General features: G+C 42.7%; 1 protein-coding gene across 4 annotated transcripts in view; it reads left to right on the forward strand.

Annotated features, from left to right (window-relative positions):
• Window positions 1-17,180, forward strand: part of rbfox1 (RNA binding fox-1 homolog 1) — a 1,792,700-nt gene that overhangs the window by 1,224,183 nt on the left and 551,337 nt on the right. Inside the window, exon 5 of one of the 4 annotated variants that reach the window (XM_080206634.1) lies at window positions 9,274-9,325. The exons of the other annotated variants lie outside the window; for them this stretch is intronic. The gene's annotated coding sequence lies outside the window, so the exon portion shown is untranslated. The remainder of the gene's footprint in view (window positions 1-9,273; window positions 9,326-17,180) is intronic. 4 annotated transcript variants of the gene reach the window in all.

Here is a 17,180-nt window from a genome sequence, read left to right on the forward strand (position 1 = left end):
CCTACCCCTTATCCCTACACATTTACTCACTAATCCATCTACCTACGCATCTCAGGACATTAAAGGGCAATTTTAGCATAGCCAATCAACCTAACCTGCACATCTTTGTACCCAAGATTGAGGTGATGGCCAAGTGGTATTATCGCTAGGCTACTAATCCAGAAACTCAGCTAATGTTCTGGGGGCCTGGGTTCAAATCCTGTCACGGTAGTTGGTGGAATTTGAATCCAATAAAAATGTCTAGAATTAAGAATCTACTGATGACCATGAAACCATTGTCAGGAAAACCCATCTGGTTCACCAATGTCCTTTAGGGAAGGAAATCTGCCATCCTTACCTGGTCTGGCCAACATGTGACTCCAGAGCCACAGCAATGTGACTCACTCTCAACTACCCTCTGAAAAGGCCTAGTAAGCCATTCGTTTTTAAGGGCAACTTGGGATGAGCAATAAATGCTAGCCATGTCCCACAAATGAATAAAAAAAACAGAAAGAAATATTTTTAATTGGGCTTTGGATGTTGATAATGGAATGTACTTTTGGTTTGAAATCTGCTTTGGCTTTTGGGAAAGAGACACTTGTATGACTGTTAACCAACTCTTGTTTGAAAATGCCATTGTTGTATCATTCCATTTTGATTATTTTAACTGTTAAACATAAATGACTGTGTCAGGTCATGAGATACAAATAGTTTTTCGAGCTCCCTTCCAGTGAGCTATTTAATTGGGCGTTCGTCCCAAATTACATAATGTTTAGATCTAGAGAATTCTCTGTATTAAAGAATCTGTGTCATTCTAAAGAACTGGATCCTTGAAGTTTCGTGTTAATATTTGGGCCGGAATTTTCTGTCCCGAGTTTGTTTGCATATTCGATACAGTTCAAGACTCTGCAAACCTGACCCAGGAGTACCTTACCTAGAAGGTCAGATTTTTGGTCTGGTGGGTTAGGGATTAAGGGACAAGGTTAAAATAAGAATCACAGTAGGTGGTACCGGAAAGAGTACAGCGACTTCTATGTGTGGAGGAGGGCTGGGCAGAAGGCCTGTCGGGATACAATGACACTCTGCTTGAGGCTTTTTGTTAAAGAAAACAATTGCATAGGCTTGGTTTGTTTTTGATGGAGCAGAGAAGGCTGAGGTGCAATCTGATCGAGATGTCCAAGATTATGAGAAATATGGACGGAGTGGATAAGGAGCAACTGTTCCCCTTAGTTGAAGGGTCAGTCATGAGGGGCAAGAGGTTTAGGGGGGATGTGAGGGGAAACTTTTTTACCAGAGGGTGGTGACGGTTTGGTATGCACTGCTTGGGAGGGTGTAGAGGCAGGTTGTCTTACAACCTTTAAAAAGTACATGGATGAGCACTTGGCACATCATAACATTCAGGGCTATGGCCAAGATGGCATTAGGGATTAGGTGGGAGTTCAGGTATTTCTAATGTGTCAGTGGACTCGATGGGCCAAAGGGCCTCTTCTGTGCTGTATGATTTTATGAATGGCCAGAATTCTCCAATCTCACCCGCAGCTGGAATTCTTCAGTCCCACTGCAGTAAATGAAGTGTTCACTGAGTGCCAAATTCTCCATTCTCGTTGTCAGTAGTGGCAGGGTGCATGAGATCAGAGAATTCTAGCCAATAAAACATACAGCCTTCAAACCCTAACCCTACACATTCCCCCCCCCGGTGCTCTTATAACCTCCACACCACCCAATGCCACTCTACCCCATTGTCACCTCCATGCCAGCCTATGCTGCTCCACCCCCATCCTGCCTTTTATTGCCTCTATGTCAACTTAGTGCCAGTTCATGTCAACTCATGATCTCCAACCACCACATTTGGTTCATACAATAACCATGTGAAATAACTCAGTGTTTACCATCGGCAGACCTCTGGACCCAGGCTGAGGTGAGATAAAATAAAGTTATTTTGTGTTTGTTGAAGAATTCACTATTTCAATAAAAGCAATCTCATTGATAAAACCAATTCACTAAATTTAACTTCATTAATCCCTTATAAAAACAAACATTACACCTGATAGACCCACTTCAAAGATCTATTACTGTCATCCCACCATAATCATAGAAGGTTGTAAAGTCATCATTGGGCATTAATGAAGTGATGTTAACCCTCAGGGATATGTGTACAGGAAGTGTGAAGTAGCAAGCATTGATTTGTTTAGAACTATAGACTGCTATTTTTCAAATATGTAAAGGCCATGAACTTTAAATACCTTGACAGGTTGACAGTTTATGCTTTTGACAGATCCAGTGTGTTTATGTACTTTTGATGCATATTCATGTAGACTTTTAACAATGCCAAAGGGCATGTATCTTCCTCCGAAGGATAAAAAAATGGGTCAAATGACCTCTTTCTGCACAGTAGGAATTTTGTAGATTATATGGATATTCCACCTAGCCAAACAACTCTGCTAACTTTAGACGTGCCCCAATCCGCAGATATTATTTTTCTCCATTCCATAAAAATGTTGGTGAACAGGTACATAGCTTCAATCCATTTTATAAGGACTAAAGTTTGAACAGGCTCCTTACTGCAGAAAAGAGAAGTCTGATTTGAGACTTGGTGGAGGTCTTCAAGGGTGGTAAGTTGCAGCTGCTCCCACAGGCAGAATTTTCCAGTGTCACCACTGGACATTTGAACAGCTCACTGCGTTTTCCAGCCCTGCCCCCACTGTGACAAGACCTTAAAATTCCGTCCTGAGTTTGTGAAAGAGCTTGACAAAGTAGACATAGCAAAGATGCTTTTGCTTACGGATTAAAGCAGAACTGAGGGCCATTAATCTATAAGGGTAACCAAAGAATCCATTAGATAATTTGGGGAAAAAACATCTGCGGAACGTGGAACTCATTATCACACAGAGCAGTTGAGGCGAATGATGTTGATGCATCCAAGCAGAAATAAGATAAGCACATGGGAGAGAAAAGAATAGGATGATACACCAGCAAAGGATGTGAGGAGATTCAAAGGGACCTTAAAGATCAATATGGGCCTATTGACCAATGGCCTGCTTCTTTGCTATTACTGCTAAATTCGCACTTGTTTGTACCATTTTGCACAGGCAAATGAACTCGGCAGGAAATTGAGCATAAGTGTCTTTTCACAAGATTGGGGTAGAAAGTGTTTTAAATTTCAGTGCTATTTCTGTCAGTGTGATCCAAGAAATTTCAAGCCATCATGAAACATTGTTAACGGAAGATTTCTGCATTGCACGCTTAACTATAGTTGAACAAAATAACGGTGACCCCATGGCGTGAGGCGTTCTTAGTGACTGAAAATCTCACAATGTGAAGTGGTGAAAGGATATACCAGGTTTTCTAAGTTGCTGGATGAGTTGTGTCATACTGCTGACAAGGTCACAAAAATAGGAATACCTTATTAAACCACGGGCATCGCTAGATTTAATATGACTCAATCCGCTACACATAATTAAGTCTGGTATTTCACTTTTTGTAAGGATCCTATTAAAACATAGGAGGCTATGTGTGGTGATAGTGTCGAATTTGTGTGAAAATTGGAGTAAATCATAGTGGTTGTTTCAGTGGGGATTTCAAAATGAATCTCCCACACTCTATGCATTGTGAGAGACCGGCAGCAAAGCACTGAGTGAGTCACTGCACATGCACCAAGATCAGCACATGCACAATGGCCCGAGTCTGCCGGCCTCCTGATTGCTGACCAGTTCAATCGTTGGCCAGCCCCACAACCCTGCATCGTCAGCTCTCCACCCCACCATGACCTGATCGCTGGCCCTTCAAGCCTCAAACACCCAGCCTCGAATGCCCCTCACTCCCCGCGGCTCCAATTTCCCTTCCTTCTGACATTTCTAACCACCCTACCCTTCTCCACACCCCACAGTGCGAATCCCCCCTTGCAGCCCACTTCCCCAGGCTGGCTCCCTCCCACTCCAGTGGACAGCTTCCCTCCCCCATTGATCTCAACCACAGAATGGTAGTGGGACTCCCACTGATTGTCCCATCAGGTCAAGTCCCCTTGGCACTGCCTCATACCCAGTGGGTCATACCAAGGTGCCCCCTGGGATTGGCACTTTGCCCTTGAGGCAGTGCCAGAGGCCTAGGCTCACAGCCCCAGCGGAATGGCATTCATTGCAACAAGAGTGGCACAGCACCATGGCCAGCAGGCTATGTATGTTGCTCTCACCTCAAAATGATGAGCTAACTGAGGTCTGATATCACACATTTTCAAAAGGGTTTGAGACCAATGTAATTACCTGCTGGCGTGACACAAGATTGGAAGACATGACAGCTATTTTCATGAGCCCTCATGAGATTGAAATGAATGGTAATGGCATTCATGCCACTCGGTGGTGGGATAACCACCAAGCCATTGGGAGAACTGCAAACTGCTTTTGCACTGGCATGTTTACGACTTTTTGCCTGGCACTGGATTCTCCACTCCCACACACCATGAAACCCGCTGTGGGCAGATGGGAAAATTCCACCTCCCAGAAAAGGAACAGTTGGAACCTTTAGTCTCACTCATGCAGTTGAAAATTGTTCCTGTTGATTCTTTTACACCATAAATGTTATGTGTCTCTTAACTTTTCTTTCTGTTTCTTTATCTCTGTCTTAATCAAATCTTTCTTCCGCTGTATTTCTCCTGCCCTGTCTAACTGGGCTTTAATTTGCCCAATTTTATTTGCTGTTTGCTTTGTTTCTTTTTCCTTAAAATTCATTTGCTAAGACCATCAGATATAGGAGCAGAGTTAGGCCATTTGGCCCATTGGTCCTGCTCCGCCATTCAATCGTGGCTGATATGATTCTCATCCCCATTGTCCAGTCTTCTCCCCATGACCCTTGATTCCCTATTGAACAAGAACCTATCCATCTCTGTCTTAAAGACACTCAATGACCTGGCCTCCACAGCCCTCTGTGGCAATGAGTTCCACAGATTCAACCTCTGGCTGAAGAAATTCCTCCTTGTCTCAGTTTCACTCTGAGGTTGTGCCCTCAAGTTCCACCAGTGGAAGTATCCTCTCCATAGGGATGGCACAGTGGCACAATGGTTAGCACTGCTGCCTCACAGCGCCAGGGACATGGATTCGATTCCCAGCTTGGGTCACTGTCTGTGTGGAGTTTGCACATTCCACCTGTGTCTACATGGGTTTCTTCCAGGTGCTCCGGCTTCCTCCCACAGTCTGAAAGACGTGCTGGTTAGGTGCATTGACCCAAACAGGCGCCGTAGTGTGGCAACTAGGGGAATTTCACAGTAACTTAATTACAGTGTTAATATAAGCCTTACTTGTGACTAATAATAAATAAACTTACTTACTTGCTCTATCTAGGCCTCTCAGTATTCTGTAAGTTTCAATTTGATTCCCCCTCATCCTTGTAAGCTCCATCAAGTATAGACCCAGATTCCTCAACCATTCCTCATACGACAAATCTTTCATTCCTATGATCATTCTTGTGAATCTCCTCTGGATCCTTTCCAAGGCCAGCACATCCTTCCTTGGTTCAGTCTGTGTGGAGTGTGCATGTTCTCTCTGTGTCTGTGTGGGTTTCCTCTGGTGCTCCTGTTTCCTCCCACAGTCCAAAAGACATGCTGGTTAAGTGCATTGGCCATGTTAAATACTCCCTCACTGCTCCCGAACAGATGCCGGAGTACAGCGACTAGGGGATTTTCACAGCATCTTCAGTGCAGCGTTAACGTAAGCCTACTTGTGATGAATAAATAAACGTTATGTTACTTTAAAATGCCAGAGAAAAAATAACTATAGGAGATAGAGCCCTTAACTTATAACAGAGGAAGGTATGCAAAGGAAAAGCTGATAACAGAAAGAGTAATAAAAAATTGAGAGATATAAGGGAAGGGAAAGGCCGAAATAGCTAATTGCCCCAAATGTCTTCTTTCATTAAATCTAGAGGCCAAAGAAACCTACAAAGAAAGGCTTCATCCACAATTAATATCGTCCTGTGACAATATCTTTTCAATTAGCAGTTTTAAAATTTCTCATAACAGTTGTTGGGAATGGCCTGTTCCTCTGTGTGCTACATTGGTGTAAATTTAGCGCTAAAAAAAATCAATGGTATCTTTGAACTAAAGAAAGCAGAAACAGGTAAGATTGTTTAATTCCAAAGGTTGACAGACAGTGAGATTTCATTTTCACAGTGGACAGGAATTAGTCCTCCTAAAGACACAATCTTCTCTGGAGAAATCATTTCTTTTAAGATTCTTGGAAGTACTGTCTGAATCCCAATGTCTCTCTGGTTTCACTAAACGACTTTTACTCGTTATGAGCTTATGCTGCTCTTACTGCCTTCTCATATGATGGACTTCCTTTTCCCACTGAAATCAATTAATCATAAGTGAACTGCTTCAACCCGACATTTGAATAAGGATCCAAATGCTGGCAGAGTGGTGACTGGCCGTTAGCAGTTGTATACCTTTGATTTGAACCTTAATTAGAAAATAGGCATTTGTTAATGTCAGGAAAAGTTGATTTGCTGGGGTTTTTGAACAGAAGTAGTGAATAATAAATGGTTTATTGACTGGATGAGATGCCCTCAAATGCATTGTAATGAATTTATTTTGCTTGGTCATTACAGTAAGCCTGTTGATGAGAATGCAGCATTGTTCCCATAATGACCCTTCCACTTCAGTCCGATACTTTACCTGTTCTGTATTCCCTCAGCCACGTTGGCTCATTTCTTCATCCGCTCTCATCCCTATGATGTTATACCGCAGTGCTGCTAATGTATACAAGGGCTGCTGCTGTTGCCAAACCATCTAGGGGCCTTTAATACATAATTCAGTAACCTAATTATACAATAGGTTAACAGTCTGTGTGCACTTTTGATTTTAATCAGAGTGACTTTCGCTCTTTCTCTGCCGAATGGTCCACAATAGTGGGTTTGTGTGAGAAAGCAGATTTCAGGGCCCCTGTAATAGTTGAGTAAGTTGCTCTCCTGAGCGATATGCTACGCATTCTGGGTGAGGGTTGAATTGATCTATGCCAGCTGTGTAGAATAGGCTTGCAGGAAATGAGCCAACTTCTTTACTGCGTCTGATCTTTCTTCACAAAGTTTCAGCATCCACCGAACAAAAGTTTGAACTCTCTTTGGGAGACTCACTCTCCTGTCTTACTGTAGCTTTTACTTGGGTTCGAAATTTTATAAAACCTTGGCAATATTTCATGAGAAGTTGGAAAATAGAATCTGGCACGGTGAAAACCCTGCAGTGGATTCACCCTGGGGCTTGCCTCAGGCTGAAGCCTAGTCCAACTTCACCTCGGAAATGCCCGAGGCGGCTTGCTGGCTGTGTCGGTGATGCGGGTGTTCCGGCAGCCTCAACATTTACCCGTCCGCACCCACCATTGAGTATTGTTGCAGCCGAGGAAAGATCATCTGAGATGACAATGTTGATCCTGGAGCACAAATTGAGCTCTGGATAGAGTGCGATCTCGCCAGAAAACTTCAGTAACCGAAACAAAAAAAAAGCTTTGAAAAAAATTGCAGCAACTGGCAGAAATTCACGAAGTTGGAAGTGTTTGACTCATTAAAAGAAGTTGCACAACAGGACATCTTCTCTTCATCGATCATTTCATTCTATGTTCTCTCACTTGTGCATCTAGCTGGGTTAAGCTCCCTAACACAAGCCTGGAAATGCAAATTACATATGTACAGAGAGTAGGCCTCTGATGGTCGAAAAGGCCCTTTGTCCGTTATCTCATTGTCATATTTTTCCCCCTATTTTATCTATCATTTTTGCAAAACCCACATCAGAATAGATAGGCCTAACTGAGGCACACTCCATATTTCTAGAATCATAGAATTCCTACAGTGCAGAAGGAGGCCATTTGACCTATTGAGTCTACACCAGACTCTCCTGACAGAGCATCTTACTCAGGCCCACTCCCCGCCCTGTCCCTTTCGCTATAGCGTAAAAATGCATAGAACTGTTGTCATGAAAAAGGTTTGGGCTTCAGGCATCCTTTAAATAAAATCGGCAAGTCGCAGGCACAGACTGAGTGTCTCCAGGGAGCTGAGGGAAAAAGGGATTGCTGGCGGCTACACTGCCAACAGTGGCAGTGAGGGAAGTCCTGAGAGGGCATCAAGTTAAATTAAGGTTTATTTATTTATTAGTCACAAGTAAGGCTTACATTAACACTGCAATGAAGTTACTGTGAAATTCCCCTAGTCGCTACAGTCCGCCCCTGTTCAGGGTCAATGCACCTGATCAGCACATCTTTCAGGCTGTGGGAGGAAACTGGGGCACCCAGAGGAAGCGCACGCAGACACGGAGAGAACATACAAACTCCACACAGGCAGTGACCCTCGCCAGGAATTGAACCCGGGTCCCTGCCGCCGTGAGGCAGCAGTACTAACCACTGTGCCATTGTGCCACCCCAGTTCATCAAAAAGAAGGGCAAGGGATTAGGGAAGGGGGGAATATTTGAGAGGGCAAGGGTGATTCAGTTGGGTCTGTGCATTTCAACAGACTCACACACTTAATGTTTTTGATTTTAGAAACTGCTCCGGGTTGCTGTAGATAAAATACGATCAGATGTCACAGGAACGTGTCAATGATTTCAGCCTGACTACAGGACACATTTTCCTGTTGTATCTATGGCACCAAGGCTAGTCACTGTGGTACCTAAGCACCAAACACAGCATTCCCAATGACATATTATCTACATATTTTTGCTAGCGAGGGAACATAAATGGTAACAGTAATGGAATGTTTGCAAAAATGATGCATGAACTAGGGGAACAAAAACTACAATGAGACAAAGGACCTTTTTGACTATCACAGGCCTGCTTTGTGTACACAGATGATTTGTATTTCTAGTCTTGAGAAACATGTGCTCTGAATTGTGTTGAAGCACCTGTTGCAACAGTCAATAGGTAAATCACATGGATGTGAATGGCTGCAAGCTGCCCGTTACCCTTAAATTGCTATTTTTTCCTTTCTCTTTAAGTACTTGTTCTGTATAAGGGTTGTTTTTGTTTCATATTTTTAGAATAAAAATTGAGAGTAAATTGCAAATTTTGACTCTAATGAGTAGGAAAATTGAACGGACGGCCAAAGTAATCCTGTCAGGTTCCCGCTCCGGTTCATGTTAAAAGTTAAAGGTATCACGTTCTCCCAAATTAAGCCTCAGCTTAGAGTTTTGGTGCAGGACTGAAACTCTATGAACTGAATTTGGACTGTGCAATCTGAGCATGAGCAGTCTATTTAATTGCCCATCTTGCATCAATCCTGTTCAAGCAGCTGTACTCTTAAAACATCTTGCTTTATTCTAGTAGTTGCTGCTTGAAGAGAAACTGGAGGAAAACTGTCAAAAGCTTTATTCAGGTAAAGTTGATGTAGCTTTTTCTTTTAAACAGAAAAGTTATCCTGTACATGTGTGCACGTATGTGACTGAATGTGTGCAAGTGTATGTTTGCATTTGTGCATGTGTATCTGAATGTGTGCATGCACGTGTTTGTATTTGTGCACGTGTGTGTGCATCTGTATGTTTGCATGTGTGTGTGCTTGCATGCGTCTGCGTGGTATGTGTTTGCATGTGTCTGGTTGTGTGCTTGCATTTGTGCGTGTATATGTGCACTTGTCAGTGTGAGGAGATGGGTGTCTAATACATGGGACAGAGGGGCATAAACATCAGTTTGCTTGCTCTTGGGGACTATGCAGGATTTTATAATTCTATTCATGATTCTTTCAATCTTAAAAAAATGATAAAACCTTGAGTCTTGAGTGTTTAGGCCACCTTCTTGACCCAACTCCACCAGTAGGTGCCATTTCTACCCAATAATAAATTTCACCCACACTGACTTGGTGTATTAGCCTCCATGGATACACTGAATCCCACTGGAACCTAAGGAGAGGAACTGCTACCCATTGGGAATCCCAGCTCTGGTTTTTTATCTTAAAGCACAAACATTAAAAGGCTGCCGAGAAATTCACTGAGATGGCAGATTCTGAGTACAGTTGGTTTTCGATTTCTTCTGCCTGGAGTGATGGTCAGAGGCCACAGACCCTTTGAGGCATTTCAGGATCACAGTGTCTCTGTGCAATGTAATTAAGTTCACTTCCAGTGAAAACTTGTTAATCATCTCACCTGATTGTCATCTACATTGTGTTAGAAAATGTGAACTTTCTAATTACTAACTACTGGAAGGGATTGAGAGAGTGAGAGAAAAATCAAGGGTACAAATACAATGACAGCCCTCAACTTTTGTTTCATTTGCTTTTGAAAATTGAAGAAAACAAATGAGTTGGATTTTGAAGTCTCGAATTAGAAAGCTTTGGTTTATTTATAGTTATTAACATTGGAGTGTTTGCAATTTCAATCACAAAATAGCAAACGTAGGTCAGGATTCTTCCATCTCATCTGTCCCTCCACCATTGCCGGTGAGAATGGAGAATTTGGCACTCACTCCACTCCCTCTACCACCAATGCTCAGTGGCAGCAGTGTGTACTAGCTACAAGATGCACTGCAGCAATTCACCAGAGATCCTTAGACAGCACTTTCCAAACCCACGACCACTTCCATCCAGAAGGACAAGAATAGCAGATACATGGGAACACCACCGTTTGCATATTTCAAGTTTAACGTTACTGTTAAGATCCCTTATTTGCCACACTCCAGTGCCTGCTCGGGTACACTAATGGAGAATTTATCATGGCCAATGCATCTAACCAATTCCATTTCCTTCCCCTTACAGCCCTCCTATTCCAAGTCCAGCATTTCCACCTATCACAGCTCATTCTAACCTCAACCCCTTTTGAATCCCCTTCAAGCCACTCGCCATCCTGGCTCGGAAATTTATCGCCATTCCTTCACAGTTGATGGGTAAAATTCCTGGAATCCCATCCCTAACAGCATTGTGGGTCAACACAGCACGTTGGACTGCAGCGGTTCAAGAAGGCGGCTCACCACCACCTTCTCAAGGGCAACTAGGGATGGGCAATAAATGCTGGCCAGCCAGCGATGCCCATACTCCATGAATGAATAAAAACAATCGCTGCAGCGGGTCTGGAGAATTCCATTGCAGGTGAGGTCAGAGAATTTGGGGTTAAATGCTTAAAAAAAATCAAAACTCAGCACCAGATCAGTTGGAATTTCTCTACACCTGGTGTTAGTGGGTGAGGCTTAGGTCTCCTTCAATTATTGGCAGACACCAGGAAACCTAGCCATCGTCAACCTCTAGATCCCCCAGCTCCACATTCTAAAGCTTTATCCTGGCCCACATTTCCCTACTTTATTGAAAACAGACTAAAGGACTCAATCATGAGTGCCCACTCACCCCTCACCCATTCTACCAAACCCCTGGGGCCCCTATTGCATTTCTACCAAACCTGAGTATGATTCTTCAGTGCCACTAAAGCCTGTAAGTGTTCCTATTACCAAAGTGCAGATGAAACCCAATCCTCCCTTCATTGCAGCTATCGGATTATTTGTCCCATCATAGACGAGGCTGCACTATCTTGCTGTTTATTCTTAATGTCAAAATGTTATGAGATAATAATTAAATTGACAAAGTCAAAGGTGAAAAATATAAAGGCCTTCCATTTTGAGTTTAATATGGTCACAGTTGTGAAATCTAATTCCCAAAGAATGAAGAAAATTTCCAAATATGTAGGAAATGAAAATAAAGTTTGACCTATTCTGTCACTAGCTCAAGCCTGAATCTTTGCTCTTGTGTTGGCCACACAGAGGCAGAACATTTTCTGATTCAGTGAACCCAATCCCTGAAAAAGTGGCCCAGAAGGTCAGATTGTAGTTTTGGGGACATGAGTCGGATTAGAAGACAGGCATGTTGTCCCCATGATGAGGGTAAAGGGTGCCGGCAGCAGAGGCGAGCTGGTCAGGTCTGACTCTGTGCTCTGGTACTTTGTTCAGTGTATTTTGGAAAAGAGCCATCAATCCCCCACACACTCCATGTGAACCTCAAACCCACAATGCCATCCTATTCCCCTCTACCCACTCCTTTTGGTTACTCTCGCCCCTTATGTCAAACCATGTCTGCCACTCATCCTCACGGGCCTTTTCCAGTCCTTATGCCAATTTCATACCAAATCATGCTATCCCTGCTCCCTTCTACCACCCTTTATCTTTAACCCCTCTGTCAACTCACCTGGGCAAACCTCATAGAATCACTACAGTGCAGAAAAAGGCCATTTGGTCTATCGAGTCTGCCCTGACCACAATCCCAGCCAGGCCCTACTCCCATATTCCTACATATTTACCCACTAATCCCTCTAATTTACGCATCTCAGGACACTAAGGTGCAATTTTAGCATGGCCAATCAACCTAATCTGCACATCTTTGGACTCATGTTGATACAAAATAAATTACGTGTCTATTAATTACTCACAATATAAAAAATACTCCAACTGATTAAGTAAAATCAACACATTGAAATTCCTTCAACTAATCTCTTAAGAAAATACATAGTTCTACTCTTTAACAACCCCACTGTGATAATGCTAGGTTGTAAAATCAGTCAAGCAGCGCAAAGGGAAGCCTTTGGACTTATGTCAACAGACAGAGTGAAATATCAAATATTTTTAAACTCCACACTTCTTTTAAAATCTAAAGCCTGACAGAGTTAAATCCCTTGACAGCTTTGATTGTTCCAATGAGTTTAATCAGTTCAAAATGTCAGTTTCAATCAGGTTTGACAGTTCTGAGATAGTTTGGCAGTTCTTTAACAGCTTGGACAGTGTGTTGACAGATTGACAGTTCCAATCACTTTATGAACTTTATACATCCAATGATGTCTACTTTGAATAAACCCAGAGGGTACTGACCTGTCCCGAAGGGTGCCTTACCTTTCCAAGTGCATCCTGGCTATCAACATAAATCCACAAGGTTCAGTCCTATCTCTGCTTAATCTATACACTCCAGGTTTCAGATGCATACTTCACCAAAATGGCACGCATGAATGGAAGCAGCTCCTGACATAAAGGCAGCTGCCTCCTGAAATTATGCATGTCCTATTTAGAATTCAACCCCTCCCCCTACAAAGATGGCAGATGACAGGCTTGGGGGCCAATGTCACTATCTCTGTGCAAATCCAGGCCTCGGTGTCCCAGACATTGCCATCTGCATGACAGCACTGTTGTCATGACTCCGCTGACTAGCCATCTGCAGCATTGCAGAAGTCATACTGGTAATGCTTTGTTTCCATGCTATTCTTTTTGTTTAAATCGCAAAATTTGAGGTAATTTGGGAAACGGGGAAGTGAACATTGGAATTTCTATCAGTAATACTAAGGAACTAGGAGTGGCATAAATCAGGCACTACAGTGCCACCACTGCCAGGAAGGTGTAACTACAGAATGATACATTTACAAAGATGTGTTCCATTATAAATATTAATAGAGCGACTTATTATAGGACAGGTCAACACTCAAGTGTGACAATTTCTCATGAGAAGTAGAGTCTTGCATTTGTACTTTTTTTTAATATTACTGATTTAATTTAAAAAACAGGATTTGCCTTCATTAGCTAAATTAAATAATAATCAATATTATTTAATATTGTAAGTGCGAGGTGGTCCACTTTGGTAGGAATAATGGTAGGAAGGACTATTTCTTATGTGGCGAAAAACTGCAGCAGGCGACGGTGCAGAAGGACCTCGGGGTCCTTGTGCGTGAGTCGCAAAAACCCAGCCTGCAGGTGCAGCAGGTGGTCAGGAAGGCGAATGGGATGCTGGCCTTCATAGCGAGGGGGATTGAATATAAAAGTAGGGAGGTCTTGCTGCAGCTGTATAGGGCATTGGTGAGGCCGCAGCTGGAGTAATGTGTGCAGTTTTGGTCGCCGTACTTACACAAGGATATTTTGGCCTTGGAGGGAGTGCAGAGGAGGTTTACTAGGCTGATGCCGGAGTTGAGGGGGTTGAACTATGAGGAGAGGCTGAATAAACTGGGCTTGTACTCGTTAGAGTTTAGAAGAATGAGGGGAGATCTCATTGAGATGTATAAGATGATGAATGGGATGGATAGGATAGAGGTGGAGAGACTCTTCCCGCTCAGAAAGGACAGTAGGACGAGGGGGCACAGCCTCAAGATAAAGGGGGGGCGGTTTAGAACGGAGTTGAGGAGGAACTTCTTCACTCAAAGGGTGGTGAATCTCTGGAATGCTCTGCCCGTTGAGGTGGTGGAGGCTACCTCGCTAAATATTTTTAAGACGCGGGTTGATGGGTTTTTGATAAGCGAGGGGATTAAGGGTTACGGGGAGAGGGCGGGAATGTGGAACTGAGCCACGACAGATCAGCCATGATCTTAGTGAATGGCGGGGCAGGCTCGAAGGGCTAGATGGCCTACTCCTGCTCCTATTTCTTATGTTCTTATATTCAAGCCATGTTTGTACAACAAAGCAATACTTCTTCGTATGATGTTGATTTCGCTGTTTCGACAGGAATTAACTTTTATAGATGCAGCATTATAAGTGCTGTGCATGTTTAGATAATCGTAAAGAATTAATGAGTCCTTGAGCTTTGCAAAGTTCACCTGCTGTTTTCCAGTTATAACAGAAAAAGAAATCATCAATCTGAAACATCTTTTTTTTTGCATAGTATCTGTCACAAAGCTTAGCACAAATACATCGACCATGAAGTGGACCTTTTCTTCCCCCTAGTCCTGGATAATATCAGTTGCATCTCTAAATGCAATGCTTGATTTAGTGAACACTGTTTTTGCTGTGAATGTTCATGTTTTAAAAAATTACCTTATTTGTTCTTGAGCTCACATTGTATCTACACCTTAGTCTTCAATTGCCTTTTGGTGTGTGTGCCTTAGATTTCAGTTGCTAGAGGAATGATTTCTTTGGGTTTGCTTCACTTCCTGGTTTTCTCAGGGGAGGTGGTGGCATAGTGGTGTTGTCACTGGATTAGTAATCCAGAGACCATGGGCAAGATCTGGGGGATCCAGGTTCAAATCCCACCATGGCAGATGGTGATAGCTGAATTCAACAAAAAAAAGTCTGGGATTAAAAGTCTAATGATGACCATGAAACCATTGCCAATTGTTGTAAAAACCCATCTGATTCACTAATGCACTTTAGGGGAAGGAAATCTGCCACCTTTACCTGGTCTGGCCTACATGCAATGTGGTTAACTCTGAAATGGAGGACAGTTAGGGATGGGCAATAAATGCTGGCCCAGCCAGTGATGCCCACATTCCAGAAATGAATAAAAAAGTTGAGATATGGTGGATTGTGAGTTATTGGAAATTCTCAACTCGGGACATTTGCTGCTTCCTGTAACAAATCTGGTTATCTTACACCAAAGTGATAAATGTAGAGAGATAAAGATGCCAAAGTTGGTGCTTAACATTGATACTTTTCTCTCTCATTTTAATTTTGCATAGACTTTGCTTTGCAGATTAAGGTCTTGTGCATTCTATTCATTACTGCATTTGAGTTAGTAGATTGCCAAGGTAGAAGACACCCCTAAGATGTTGCATTTTGGGAGAAGAAGGTGAATAACCAAAAGCCATGATCCAGGTGGGAACCAGTAAGATAGGAAGGAAAAAGGTTGAAGCTCCATTGTCCGAGTCAGGAAGATTAAAAGCAAAACTTCAAAGATATTTGAATTATAGGTAATGTCATGCAATAGCAAATATAGGAGCAGCCAGATGAAACAGATCAATGCATAACTGAAGAAATGGCGCAGGAGGGAGGCCGTCAGATTCCTGGGGCATTGGAGTCTGTTTTGAGACAAAAGAATCTTGTTCAAGATGGATGGGTTGCAACTCAACAGAGATGACACCAATTTCCTCATGGCAAGGTCAACTAGTGTCATTTAGTACAGATTAATTATTGAAAAGGGCAAGATACAGTTAGGCAATATACTTCAGTGGAGGAGATGAACTTCAGTGAGTTGTAAAGAAGTTTGGCCCAGTTGGATTGAAATCAAATGTTTGTTTGGAAAAACAGCAATTAGACAATGAAAAGCCTTTAAAACAGAGGGCTACAGAGTGCCCTATTCGCATCATGGGAAAAGGAACCATATTTGAAACTGGAACTCCCTGGATAAATAAAGCCATTGTGGTTAGAAACGAACTCTTATAATAATTGTAAAGATAAGAAAAGGAAGAGACAATATGGCCTCATAATCATGGCTGATCTTCTGCCTTAACTCCACTTTCCTGCCTGTTCCTATTTTCTAGATACCCTGAGAGACCAAAATTCTGTCTATCTCAGGGCACAGTAGGAGAGACTAGGATCTGAGGGCACAACATCAGAATGAAGTGATGACCCTCTGGAACTGAGATGAGGAGGCATTTCTTCAGCCAGAGTGGAGTCCATTGCCACAAAAGGTTGTGGAGGCCAAGTCACTGAGTGTATTTAAGACAGAGACAGATAGATTCTTGATTGGTCAGGGGATTAAGGGTTACAGGGAAAAGGCGGGAGAATGGAGTTGAGAAACTTATCAGTCATGATTGAATGGCAGAGCAGACTTGATGGGCCAAATGCCCAAATTCTGCTCCAATACCTTGTGTTCTTATAAAAGAGAACCAGAAGACTTCGTAATACAATGAAGTGGTAAAAGGATAGCCAAAGAAAGTTTACAGTCAAATAGAGACCAGAATGAAATCTTTAGGCGAATGTTCCCACCCCGCCTGCCAAGGAATCGTAGCAGGTGGGACATGGACCAGGCAAAGGTCCATTGACCACAGGAGGGATATTCTACTTTTGGGACAAGCGCGGTCAGAAAATCCCACCCTTTGTGTTGAGAAGAAGGAATGCTCAGTATTTTGCATCCATCTTCACTAGGGAAGTGGATGTTATCAATGTTGTAATGGAACATAGCAATGTCAAAGAGGAGGTAGCAATGATATTGCATCCGATAAAAATTGATAAAGGATAAGTGCTTGAAATATTGACCACCCCCAATGTAGTAAAGGCACATGATTCAGATGCGGTGGAAAATAGGTTACTGAGGGGAAATTAGGCAGAAATTGTGGATGTCCAGGCCACAATCATTCAGTTTTGTTTAGATATGGGAGTGGCGCCAGGAGATTAGAGGATGTCAAATTTTGCATCCCTGTTTATTAAAACGGGGAGGGATAAACCTAGCAACATAAACCTAGCACCAGTTTATGACTGGTGATGGGGAAACTTTTAGTGACAATAATCCAGGAGAAAATTAATTGCCATTTGGAAAAGTACAGGCTAATAAATGAAAGTTAGCACAGATG

The sequence above is a fragment of the Carcharhinus amblyrhynchos genome, chromosome 18 (assembly GCF_965287045.1).
Source record: "Carcharhinus amblyrhynchos chromosome 18, sCarAmb.v2.hapA, whole genome shotgun sequence".
In the NCBI taxonomy this organism is placed as follows: domain Eukaryota; kingdom Metazoa; phylum Chordata; class Chondrichthyes; order Carcharhiniformes; family Carcharhinidae; genus Carcharhinus; species Carcharhinus amblyrhynchos.